This window comes from Rhinopithecus bieti, unplaced genomic scaffold, assembly GCF_001698545.2.
Source record: "Rhinopithecus bieti isolate Rb0 unplaced genomic scaffold, ASM169854v2 scaffold_4658, whole genome shotgun sequence".
Taxonomy (NCBI): domain Eukaryota; kingdom Metazoa; phylum Chordata; class Mammalia; order Primates; family Cercopithecidae; genus Rhinopithecus; species Rhinopithecus bieti.
This window is the reverse complement of record NW_016804523.1, coordinates 235,198-247,531: the sequence shown is the minus strand read 5'-3', so window position 1 is coordinate 247,531 and position 12,334 is coordinate 235,198. Positions and strand designations below refer to the sequence as shown.

Genomic DNA, 12,334 nt, shown 5'->3' with positions numbered 1-12,334 from the left:
GGCTCCCTGCTGGCAAAGATGATGATGTTTTCCTGTTTGTTTTTGTTTTGTTTTAATCATGCCATGAGAAAATCCTAAGGCAAAAAAAAAAAAAAAAAAAAAAAAAAAATCTCATTATCATATTTAAAATATATTTAGGGTTATCTGGTCATCCTTAGCAGATTTTTATGTACCCAATATTTATGTTTCTCAAATTAGACTCTTTTACCTTTCTCAGAGCAAGATGAAGAATCTCTCAAACAGCATCATTTTCAAAGCAAGCACTAGCAATGGAAAACACTGTCACCACCACCAGCTAATCCTGTAGGGTCATGGTATTTTCTGTAATACCTTGAAATTGTCTGCCTCCCTCTTCTTATCTGGCATTTTTAAAGATGTCAGTGTGGGGTATCAGTAGTTGAAAACTCAGAATACCAAGCCAGTCCTTCCCTGTGACTGCTACATAGCTTTTGCCTGCAGGATAAGCCTCCATCACTGACGTAGTTGCTTTTTAACTTTTGTTGTTGTTGTTTAAGTTGGAAAATCCCCCGCCTCCTCCATTCCTTCACAATACTTTCTGCCTGAATGATTTCTAGTCTGAAGGCTATACACATATTTTGTTTCTCCCTCTGCAGGTTTTTTTTTTTCTTTTTTCTCTTCAAACTTCCGCATGCTGCTTTTTTTTTAAAGTGTCACACTTTGGACAAAATGACTATAAAGGATTTTGCAGTACATTGCATTCAAACCCCTTTCCCTCTATTCCAACTTGCTTTATAATGAAAGTAAGAGCCATAATCAAGATACTTTTGTTGGCAATTAAGTCTCTAAGGACTTTGCAGATTTTCTTCTTTATCGTATGGAAATCTTAAATGTTTAATGAATAAGTAAACAAATTTCAGCAACATGCCTTTTTTAGGAATTTGGCTTTAATAAACATCCAAACACTGTTAATTATTATGGCATAAACATTAATACGTCAAAAAAGCCTTCAGGTCAGGGAATCTTTAAGAAACAACTATGTCTACTGATTGCGATTAAAGGTATCATTTATTAAATTCTTAACAGCCCGTCTCTTTCTAAACGCAACGCCTTCGCAACTTTTCTTCCCTTACCCCCACGCCGCTTCCCTCCCTCCGCAATGGAGGCCGTATTATTGGCTTGGCTCTCAGGCCAACGATGTAGGGGTATGTGTTTGTGTGTGTGTGTGTGTGTGCGCGAGCGCGCGCGCGTGGTGGGGCAGGGGAGGAGGAGGGTGCAAGGGGAGAGGTTGTACGCCGCTTTTCCGCACCCAGCTCTAAATGGTTTCTCCTAAGCGAGATAAGGATTTTCCATCGCCTAAAAGAGGCCATCAAGTTTTAACATTGCGAGGCACGACTTCTAATCGCATCCTTCCCGGAAAAGTACAAACAGTTCCTCAGACGAGGTCCCCCACCTCCCACGCGCTCCCCAGCCCGCCCTCCCCGCGGAGAGCCCCGCGACAGCCTCCCCAACACCTGTGAATCATCCGGGACGCTGCCACCGCCGAGCGATCCGCGCACCACCTCCTCCCCAGACCCGTGCACGGCCAGGGAGGACAGTTAGGATTGTTGCTTTATAATTATCACTTTTAATCTCTAATATGACCAGCACAAGTAGCCTTTGTCTCCCCGCCCTGATTTGAGCATCCTAGGGCCCCCCGAGGCAGCCTGTACGGGTCCCCGGGGTTTGCACATTGAGTGAACCACCAGATTCGGCAGCGTCCCAGCCGTCCTTGCTCTGAAGCCCCCACCTCCTCCTGGCCGTTTGGAAGGTTCCCTCGGGGCGTCCGTGCCTCTGTGGGGGTACCCCTAAGACACCCAGCACAAAACCCCAGCGCCGACTGCAAATTCCACCCAAAGCAGCGTCATCCGTTTTTGTCCTCGGCAAACAACTCAACTTCAAGCCTCGAGTCCTCGCAAACCCACGCTGGCTGGGCTAACTCCGCTTCCCTTCTCCTTCCCCCGACTCCTGCAACAGCTCAGAGAGCCTGGCTCTGACGTACTTCAAAATAACGTGCGCCAGCCTCGCTCCCCGGCTGACCACAGCAACGAGAGCTGCAAGACCTCGACGCTGCTTCGATAACATGAAGCAATCACTCATAAAAATAGCAACCCACGTAGTCTGGCCATATATGGAACTGGCGAGGGTGGACGGGGATGCCCCTCCGGACCCTCTTTGGAGAAAACAAATCGCCGCAGAAATTTCCCCCACCCCTCCCATCACTACCTTTTATCCCCCTCTGCCTTCCCCTCTCCTTAGATGACTCAATCACCGATTCCACTGAACGGGGTGGGGATGGGGTGGGGGGAAATATATATACACACACACACACACACAAATTATACATATATTATACATGTATTATAAAATATATACACACATACATATATACATACGCACATATGTACACACACACACCAAAGAACATCAGGAATGCAGTTGCGGGATGAACGCTTTTGCCCGAGACCGAGTGTTAAAATGGAGTCATAAGAGTCGCCCCTTTTGGGTGCTTATAGGAGGTGAAAACACGGAGGTTTGCAGGGCAGCGCCGGGGAGCCGAGTCAAGCGCGCCGCAGCCCGGGCCCCACCTCCGCCCCCGCCGGAGCCCCGCCCCCATTTCCTCCCGCCCCTCGCCGGGCGGCTATTAAAAGCTGCTGACGTCAAAACGGACGGCCATCTTTGATGAGGGCAGAGCTCACGTTGCATTGAAGACGAAACCTCGGGGAGGTCAGGCGCTGTCTTTCCTTCCCTCCCTGCTCGGCGGCTCTTCCACACTTGCAACCTGCAGAGGCCCGGAGAACACAACCCTCCCGAGAAGCCCAGGTAAGGAGCCCCCTCCCCAGGTCGTGGTTCTGNGCCCCACCTCCGCCCCGCCGGAGCCCCGCCCCATTTCCTCCCGCCCCTCGCCGGGCGGCTATTAAAAGCTGCTGACGTCAAAACGGACGGCCATCTTTGATGAGGGCAGAGCTCACGTTGCATTGAAGACGAAACCTCGGGGAGGTCAGGCGCTGTCTTTCCTTCCCTCCCTGCTCGGCGGCTCTTCCACACTTGCAACCTGCAGAGGCCCGGAGAACACAACCCTCCCGAGAAGCCCAGGTAAGGAGCCCCCTCCCCAGGTCGTGGTTCTGGCTGGGGATGGCTGCATACCCAGAAGGGACAGCAGCTGGGCATTCCGAGCGGGCTTGGGTAAATACAAGTATTGGTGCACTTAGGGTGCGGTATTCCGTGTGTGCACGTCTGGTGGGGGCTTTATAAAGTGTTTTCGAGGTGAGCTGCTGGGGGAAGGGGAAACGGGAGCCCTGCAAATGGAGCGACGGGGAGAAAGAGCGAGGGTACGTACCGAATAATAACTTACTCTTTTGAAACAGTAGTGGGACCCCCTCTTTCTTCCATTTTGCGATGCAGTTTTCAGAGATATTTAGGCTGTTAGGTTTCTCCCCCGTCGTTCTAACCCTATTATTTTGACTGTTGTTGTTAGGGTACTATTATCCAGGGAAGAATTAAGGGGGAAGCAGGGTGTGGGTGCTGGGGAAGCGAAAGGAGAAAGGGGGAGTTCCCGCCCCGGGCAAGCTGAGCTGCTGCAGCGACAGCAGCCTCCATGCCCCGCGGACTTGATTTATGCCGCCTGCTCCACGTCAACTGCAGGCTGGCGGGAGGCGGGCGGGTCGTGCCGGGTGGGAGGGCTCTGCGGAGGGCTGGCGCGGGTGGGCTGGCTTCGGGGACTGCGGCGGCCCGCGCTCAGCACCCTGGATAGCAATACCGCGGGCTCGCGCGAGCGCCCTCGACCTTTCAGCACCGGGGACAGCGGTCCGGCCGCAGCGCCGCATCTGCCTGCGGCAGAAATGCCTGGCCAGGGCTGGACGTGCGAGGGCTGGAGATCAAATTTGTTTCTCTGAGACCCCGGTCTTACGGAGACCCTTAATAGAGGAGTCATGGTAGGGTTAAAGAAAACAAGAAAGAAATAAATCTTGCTCACAGAGACTCCTTTGCAGACAATTTCCTGTTCCCCTCCTTACCTCCTGCGTAGCTTCAACAAAATAATAGTCTACTTGTGGAAATCTGTGTTGCCCTCTGACCCTTATTTTAGGTAGAAAATAAATACATTTTTTAAAAAATATGCATTTATCCTTCAGCAGGGTACCAAGGTTTTTGTTTGGTTTTGTTTTTTAACACAGAGTAGATCTGTCTACAGATCTTGGGTAAGTGTGAGTACTGTATATACGAAGAAGCCAATGCTATCTGTTTATAGGGATGATACATCGCTATGTTTCCATTTGATAAAAATGTGAGATTAGCTGAACTAAGCAAAATCAACTTTAAGAATGAATCACTGTTCCTTTTCCTTCTTCCCCCATCCTTGCAATCAGGCATGAACACAAGTATTCATCCACAAAAACATATATCTGAGAAATTTTGCTGGTCCTGTACTGAATAGACTTAATCTCTTTGGCCATGGTTTCTGAATTACTGGAAGTATTTCCTATCAGCACTGGTTATCACGGGCTGATAGCTTTAGATTTTGACAACATTAAGACTGGTCTTCCTCGGGAGAATCGAAGTGTGTCCTTCAGGGAAACGCAGGTAAAGAACCACGGTATTAAACTAGAACTGAACTCTGACCTAAAGATCTACTGCAATTTCTCTTATGGCACTGCGGGATTTTACTTTAACCATTTTCTACTCTGAGGTTTAGAGCATCTGAGAGAGCAAAAGTCATCAAGGATATTTCTCTCTGTTTGATATAGATAAAACTGGCATAAAAATGACCAGTGTCAAAATTATGCCATTTGAGTAGTTAGCAAAAAAGAGTAACAGCGTCATTGTAATAATCTATACAACACATTAAAGAAAAGCTATCATGATCCCCTTAAAAGACCCCAAATGAGACCTTGGATTGTGTTTAAATAGTCATACTTCCTATCATCTGTATGCTACAGATACTAAAATTTCCTGTCCATATACAGAAGGTGATTTCATTCCCAGCTATTTAATTATTTCCTAGTGTTTTTCTTTTTATAGATGACTATGTGTTTCCATGTATGTATATATTGATCTGTTATTGTGCATGGATGTAAAATTATTTGGGTGGACATTTATATAAGAGTATGTAAATGTATAAGAGAAGTTTATAACTTTACAATCTGCAGACAAAAATAAACAACTGTGTTTTAGTGGTAGAGGAGAGAAAATATGGGCAGGAATTTTAAAAAATGCTTTAACTTCATGCTGCATGTCCAGACAGCTGTCTGCGTAGTTGCGTCAAATGAAAAGCCTAATGCTGCCGGAATTACGTGCTTGGACATTAGTAATTACTGCTGGGTTTGTTTGCTAGTGGAAGACTGGGGAGGAGCGGGGGAAGTAGAGGACTGCAGTGAAGATGTCAAAGGGCGCAGAGCTGAGAGAAAGAAGCAATGTGCACAATTAGAAAGCTAATTTTAGAATAACTTACTGAGAAATTTAAAAAATATATCATTGAACCATGAATTTAATATTTATATCATTGACAAGCTTCTGGGGAAAAAATTGAGAAATTTCCTATTTTAAGTTTGAATTTTTAAAATCCAGGGCAATGCGGTGAGAAGAGGCAGGAGCAGATGGACATAGGATGAGCCAGGAGTCATTCACACAGACCCTCTGATGCCTGTTTGTTCATCGATATTTACTGCATTACCACCTCAGTGTTCAAATTACAGAATAATTTACAATCCTCTTAACCTCTTCATGGCAAAATCTCCCAAGAATTCACAATTTTATTTTTATTTTATTAAACACACACAACCACATATGCACAAACACAATGCAAATTACCCCTTAATTAGCTTGTCTAAAGATATTCCTAGGCTCTAAATGTTAACCCTTGAGTGAGGGTTATCAGCTGAGAGACATGTTTCTGCTAGTGACACTTAGAAGCTGCGTAAGCAGTCGGCCATCAGCATAACACGGAGGTTTGATGATTAGTACAAATGAGAAAAATAATCTGAGAAAGAGGTTGAGAGAGGAGACATGAAGGAGAAAGATAGAAAATATGCTTTTTAGATAATTCACTATGAATAAACAATGTTTCTCACATTATGGGACTGCTTTACAATTCTATAAAGGAAGGAAAATCCATGTTTTAAGCCTCAGCACTGGATACTTTCTGCAATGTCATCCCTTGTAAGTAAGGACCAACCTGATAGGAAGATATTGATCAATCGGTATTCACCAGATACAGCAATGAATCCCATGGGAGATATAAAATCTCATGGTTTTTGTCTTGACCTCAATAAGTTTAGCATCTAGCAATCTTATTAAAAGCAATAAACAATAGGTTAATAAATAAAACCAGAACCAAATGCAATAAAACATTAGAAGACAAATTATGAGGACATATGTGATTAATTTCCAAGTGAATGTGACCAACAGTAAGTAATGTAAATTCGGGAGGGTAACATCACAGTGGACTGGAACAATCTGAGAGAAGAGGCAGGCCTTGAGATAGCTTTTGGAAGTTTCAGAGAGATGGGAGAGTTCTGCTAAGTTGAAGTCACAGCATATGCAGAATATCACGTTAGGCAAGCCCACTCTACAGTTAGCAAACCCTGAAAATGCCCATTCATTTGGGTGGAGTGGGAAGCTTGGAGAGAATAGGCTAGGATGCAGAGTTGGAGCCTTCTGTGGAAGGCTTTGAATGTCAAGCTGAGAATTTGGTACTTTATCCTCTAAAGTTGATTTCTGAGCAGAAGCTGATATAACAAAGTAACCAGGTCCTTTTACTATCCAGAAATTACTATTGACAGAGTGGATTTAATTTGCATTCTTCCAGAAGTAGAGGGGCACAAATTGGTATCATAAGAGATGGTCAATGAAAAAAAATCAGTCCTTACTGAAGCATCTTTTAAGATCACTTTCCAGGATACATGTACCTACATAGACATATAATTCCTGCTTGGAAGTTAATCGCAAGTTTCAATTTTCCATTATTGACTAAAAGAAATTATGCAAGTTGAGCACTTGCCAGGCAGATTGAAAAGAAGGTCAAGAATCTGGTGATGAGATGCCCCAGAAGGTCCCAGAAGGTGCACTTGAATAATAAACATGGTGCTGAACACTCTCTTGCCCTCTGTGAATATTCAGCATTGTCAAGTGCACTGACTGGAGGAATGAAAAAAGTTGTCAGTTCTTCTGAGCGTGTTTTGAGCAGCATGACAAATAGAACCAGCCCCAAGTGGCTAAAATGGGAGGAAAAGATGGAATGGTAGAATTTTGAAAAACTGTGGTGGGCAGTATATCAAATTTCTTTCCCTGCCTATTTTGCTGACTCTTGCTAGTTACCCTTGCTTCAGGGCTCCCTCGAGGTCTGGATTACACCCATTTCCTTCTAACCTTGTGGTTACTCCTCTCACAGCAGAGCTTCAAAATTCCAAATGCTGACAGAATTGCTAAGCCAAAATAGTCAGTGGGTTCATGCAGAGGAAGAAATGGCAATGGTAGATATAGATTTTACTGCCATTTCATTTCTGGCTATAAAGTATCAAGAGACTATCCTTATCTATTCTTCACTAAAACGCTGGCAGCAGAGACACCACAGGATAACATTTTTATATCCAAGCCGACTACCTAGGGGAAAGTTAGAGGTAATGACATTTGATGCTTTAGGAGGTCAGGTTGGTGGTTATTAAACTGAGTCCAGGGACCACACACACATCAAGTAAGGCAAAGGGAGGAGACATGACGTAGTACTGAGGAAGTAGGACATGATGAGTGGACAAAAACTTAAAAAAAAAAAAAAAGTTTTACAAGAGGAAAAAAACTTCATAGAAATTTCTAGAGAATCCCAGCTGCACTCTGAACTCCTCAGAATTGCTATTATTGCCTTAACAATAATACCTACTCTTTCTACGTAATTTTCTTCACAAGGATCTCAAGCACTTCACCCAATATAGAAGTCCAAGAAATTTCTGATTTCTAAATAAATAGTGCAACCCACAGACACATATGTTCAGATATAGTATTATATCACATTTAGTAAGACATAAATTGATTTAGAATGACAGAGATACCCAAAGCAGTGATTAATCAGAATGGGCTTATAGAGAAGAAGAATGTGACCCTCATTCTAAAAGAGTTTACCCGTACTGGCTCACTGTTTCCTCCTAACAACCTTGTGGTCAGATTACTATTATTATTTCCATTTCACAGATGAGATAACTGAGGCACAGCAAGGGTAAGTAACTTGTCACAGAGCAGAACCAGGACTTACATGTATTCAGTCTGACTCCAGAGATTAAGCTATGAAGTATATTTTATGCTACTCCTACCTCTTGCATCATCCACATTTTTCATATTGACCAAATAAGGCATAGAGAATGTACATGTCTTTTTCTGCAGTCGTTTCTTCCTCACTTGGGTAGCAAGGTCTGAAGGTAAGGATGCTGGTCAGAGTCAGGAGACCCAGCTCTAGCCCTGAAACAACTGCTTGTAATTTCCTGTTTGGAATCACACAGTCTTTAAATTAGTCAGCAAACCACTGTTGAACTTGGTTTCTTTATTGGCAGAATGATAGAAGTAGACTAACGATGTCCAATATCCCTACTATTCAAAAATCAATGAAATCAGTGCTGAAAACCCCAGGCAATGGGTCCTGACCTAGTGACTGATGACCTCAGCTGGCGTCATCTTAATAATGCTTCAGTAACTGATCTGGACCCAATTGGAAGATTAATTACATTCATCGCCTCCCTTAGCCCAATCCTTAGTTTTTTTCCCCCTCAAAATTGCTTGCCTTCATCTTTCTGAAGCCTTCCCAGAGTTAAGAAATCCTGTCTTCTTCCTCAAAGCCCTATTCTGAGTCATCACTGCTTTGGGTTTTTCCTGTCCTTCTCAATCAGATTTGTAGCTATCTGGCACATACCGTCTCCTACAATCTGCCTAAACTTTGTATAATTCTGTTTTCAACTGAATTAACTTTTTAAAAATTTCTTTCTAGACCTCTTTTTGATCATCTCCTATGTCTGACTTAGCAATATATTAGCTGCAGTTCCTTCACTCATCCTCTTACTTCCTCTGCCGCTTAGCAAAGAGGAAACAGAAGATTTTATAGAATCTGTGAGCTGTAAAGTACTTTAAAGTTACATTCCTATGTGACCTGAATCTCATGATACTGATAGCCAGCTCAAAAACTAATCACATTGGGAGGATGTGGGGTAAAATGACATTACAGGAAAGCTTTAAACACATGGGACAAGGAGAGAAGGAAGCTTTAAAGCCTATGAAGTCAGAGGTCAGCAGCTGGTGGTAAAACGTTGATTAATTAAATTCATAGTCACACATCAAATAAATTCACATGTCCCAGAGGGGAAAAAAAACCCCACATTCACCTTGTCACAACCTATTGCAGATTTTGGCATCTTTCCACCAATGCAAAACACGGTATCACAAGAGGAAATCCTAACTGATTTTCTTATTGTTGACTACAGAGGTTAACTTCAGCAGTGACTGACTTACTGGTAAGAACAAATCTGTATCCCCAAAAAGAGACGGGGGGAAATCCTATTTAAGGGTTAGCATTTCCTTTTAAATGCTTAACAATGATTCTAGAGAAATTCAGTCAAATGATGCCTGCCCCCGAATGACGCTGAATAACACCTGTACTGGGTTTATGGCTTGCTTTCTTTGGTTGTGGAAAAATATATTTCATCCTCTTCTTTGCTGTTGTTGATATGGTTCATATTACTCAAAGATGTCTAATTCTCATGTCTAAAATTGGGACTGTTGGCACTTTCTGCTGACTCGCCATGTCTTAATCTTCCAAGGTGGTCCATTTTACTTAAAGAAAAGGTTATTTTCCTCCAAAGTGGCAGGTTCTACAAAATGACCATCTGGTCCCAGCTTCCCCATCACTTCCTTTATTCAGATGACACTAGTCGCAGATCTGGAACTTGAGAGATTACTTTCTATGCCTGGAACCTTGAATCAGTGGTTTCTGTCCTTTACTGATAACAGCAAGTGAAAAAATGAAAGTCTCTTAGGTGCCCCCCTGAGGCCAGAGTTCAGCCCTACACTCCTGCCTCATTCCTCTTTCAGAGAATTCTCTCAATTGAGCTCTGAAAATCCTGCAAGTTGGATAGAGTTTCCTTTCCATGAAGAGTCTCTGACCACGTTGTTGATCTCCTTTATTTATGCTCATTTTTGGTACAGTTTCAAAGAATAATGACTGGCAAATTCCAAAACAGTGGATGTCTTAAATTTCCCTGCAGTTATTCCGAAGTCGGTCTGGGAGCTAGGTATAGGTAAATCACACTGTGACTTCTCTATCAATAAACAGAAAATGCACAGAAATAAATGCCAGAAAGCCTGCTGGGAAGAACACTGGCAAACTATTTCAATATGCATTAGCCTTGTTGAGTGAATTTTTTATTTTAATGGGAAAGTCCATTCCTAATTTATACCAGAGAAATTGCTGAATGTATCTACTTTTTCCAGTTCCACGATGACTACCCATGTATTCCTTCATCATAAATCAGCTGCTATTACGGCATTCTTCATTAATTAATCCATTGAACAAATATCTGTTGAACACCTGCCATGTGCCAGGAAAACATACACTGGTTCCTGAAGTCAGTGCTGTAAATAAAATCGTCACGTTTCTGCCCTCCATGTGTTATGCTAGGTGTCCCCTCTTGAGGTGTCATTATTTTAGAAGGCATGTTTCAATGGGATGCCTTTTAGAATCTAAGACATTAACTCAGTGTAGAAAAGAGCTATGACTCTCTAATCAAAATATACAATCTATTGAAGGTTTCTACTGAGCTGTCAGTATCTATAGAGAGATTGTTGTATCATAAACAAATACATATTAAGAACCAGCTTCAACCATCACAGAACTCAGTAAATATCTAAGGTATGTCTTTGTGTGAACTTGTCTCTATTTACATGGCAATCAACTAGGATGTCACTAAAATGTCCCTTAAATACATGACTATCTTCCAGTATCCCAGTCTGTTGGGATCTCTCCCTGTACAGACCACTTTCTGCCACTCATGGGAGGAAAGGGTCAAGCTTTAAGAAACATGGTACCTCCTGCACCAGAAATCCTATTCCCAACTCTAAAACTCACGGAGCAATACAAGAATAGGTTGACTAAGAATGGGTCCTTTGGATGAGAGTACTTCCCAATCCAATCCACTTTCCTCCTCTGAAAACTTTCTATCATTAAACAAGGTTCAGTGATTCAGGATCAAGTGGAATTATGTCTTAATTCCCCAAACTCCTACTTCCAGAAATTCACCTCTTACCAGTGAGCAATGCTCTTATTTCCCTTGTAAGATTGATCGCACTGCTTTGTAATTACCTACTTATGTATTTCTCTTCCTTAATAGACTTTGGAAGTCTTTGAGAGCAAGGGTAATATTTTAGCTTTCTTTGAATCTTCAGTACCTATAACAGTGCCTGTCACACCCATGTATGCAGGAAATAAGTGAGCGAATGGGGATACCAGCTACCCCTTTGCAGAGAAAAGAATTCTACCACTGTAAGTAATTCTGCTTTTTATTGATCAAATGTTATGATCAGAATAACTCAAGAATTGTTGTGTACCCTTGCACATAGATTCATTCTAAATATTAGAATAAAATTATATCCCAAGGAATTACTTTGGTTTACCCTAACTAGCTGCCAAACTATGGCAAATGGTGTAATAATTTTATCTGTTATTTTATCACTTATGAGTCAGGAGTTAAAATGCTAACAAAGGATCAGAGGATTCTTAATAAAGGCATTGCTAAAATCAGGTTTATATCAGAGATTAAAAGCCATTCACTAAGAACAATTTAAGTCAGTTTCATATTTAAAGCCAAGCAATTTAGCATATATGAAATAGATAGTTAAAATGTTTTACTGTTCACTAGGATGAAAAGGATATTTCACACATCCATTTGAGACATATATTACACTCACCAGTGGGGTAGATTTATGGCTTTGGCCAACTCTTGTCTTCAGGGTCATATATTTGCTGCTGCGCTGTTAGAATTGGCATGGTGGACACAAGTTTTTCATGTCCATTCCGCTTCCTTAAAAGGGTCCTTCAGAGACACCAATCTCTGGCCTTTCCTGTCAAATAGTCAGTGTCTTCTTGCCTGGGAGAGAATCATAAGCCTGGGCATGATTTGCTAAATCAGTCCCATTTGTCCTTAGGAAAATCCTTCACCAACTGAGCATTGAATTTTGCATTTCTTTTTTCCCCATTCCTTCTCTTGAAAACACGGGTTAGTTACTCTTCATCCAACTTTCTCCAGAGAAGACTGAAGATACTACCACTTAATGAACACAAGGAAAAAAGTAACTAACTTCCTAAATG

The 12,334-nt window shown here is 42.5% G+C and overlaps 1 protein-coding gene and 1 long non-coding RNA gene across 5 annotated transcripts in view; one reads left to right on the top strand and one right to left on the bottom strand.

Annotated features, from left to right (window-relative positions):
* Nucleotides 1-3,862, bottom strand: part of LOC108527561 (uncharacterized) — a 112,029-nt gene extending 108,167 nt beyond the window's left edge. The window contains exon 1 of the long non-coding RNA XR_001884847.1: nt 3,353-3,862. This is a non-coding gene — a long non-coding RNA (uncharacterized LOC108527561). The remainder of the gene's footprint in view (nt 1-3,352) is intronic.
* Nucleotides 2,914-12,334, top strand: part of SNAP25 (synaptosome associated protein 25) — a 90,916-nt gene continuing 81,495 nt past the window's right edge. For 2 of the 4 annotated variants that reach the window (XM_017868882.1, XM_017868884.1), the window contains exon 1: nt 2,914-3,093. The gene's annotated coding sequence lies outside the window, so the exon portion shown is untranslated. Of the gene's footprint in view, nt 3,330-12,334 lie in introns of all 4 variants that reach the window. The other 2 variants (XM_017868883.1, XM_017868885.1) reach the window with 2 other exon arrangements.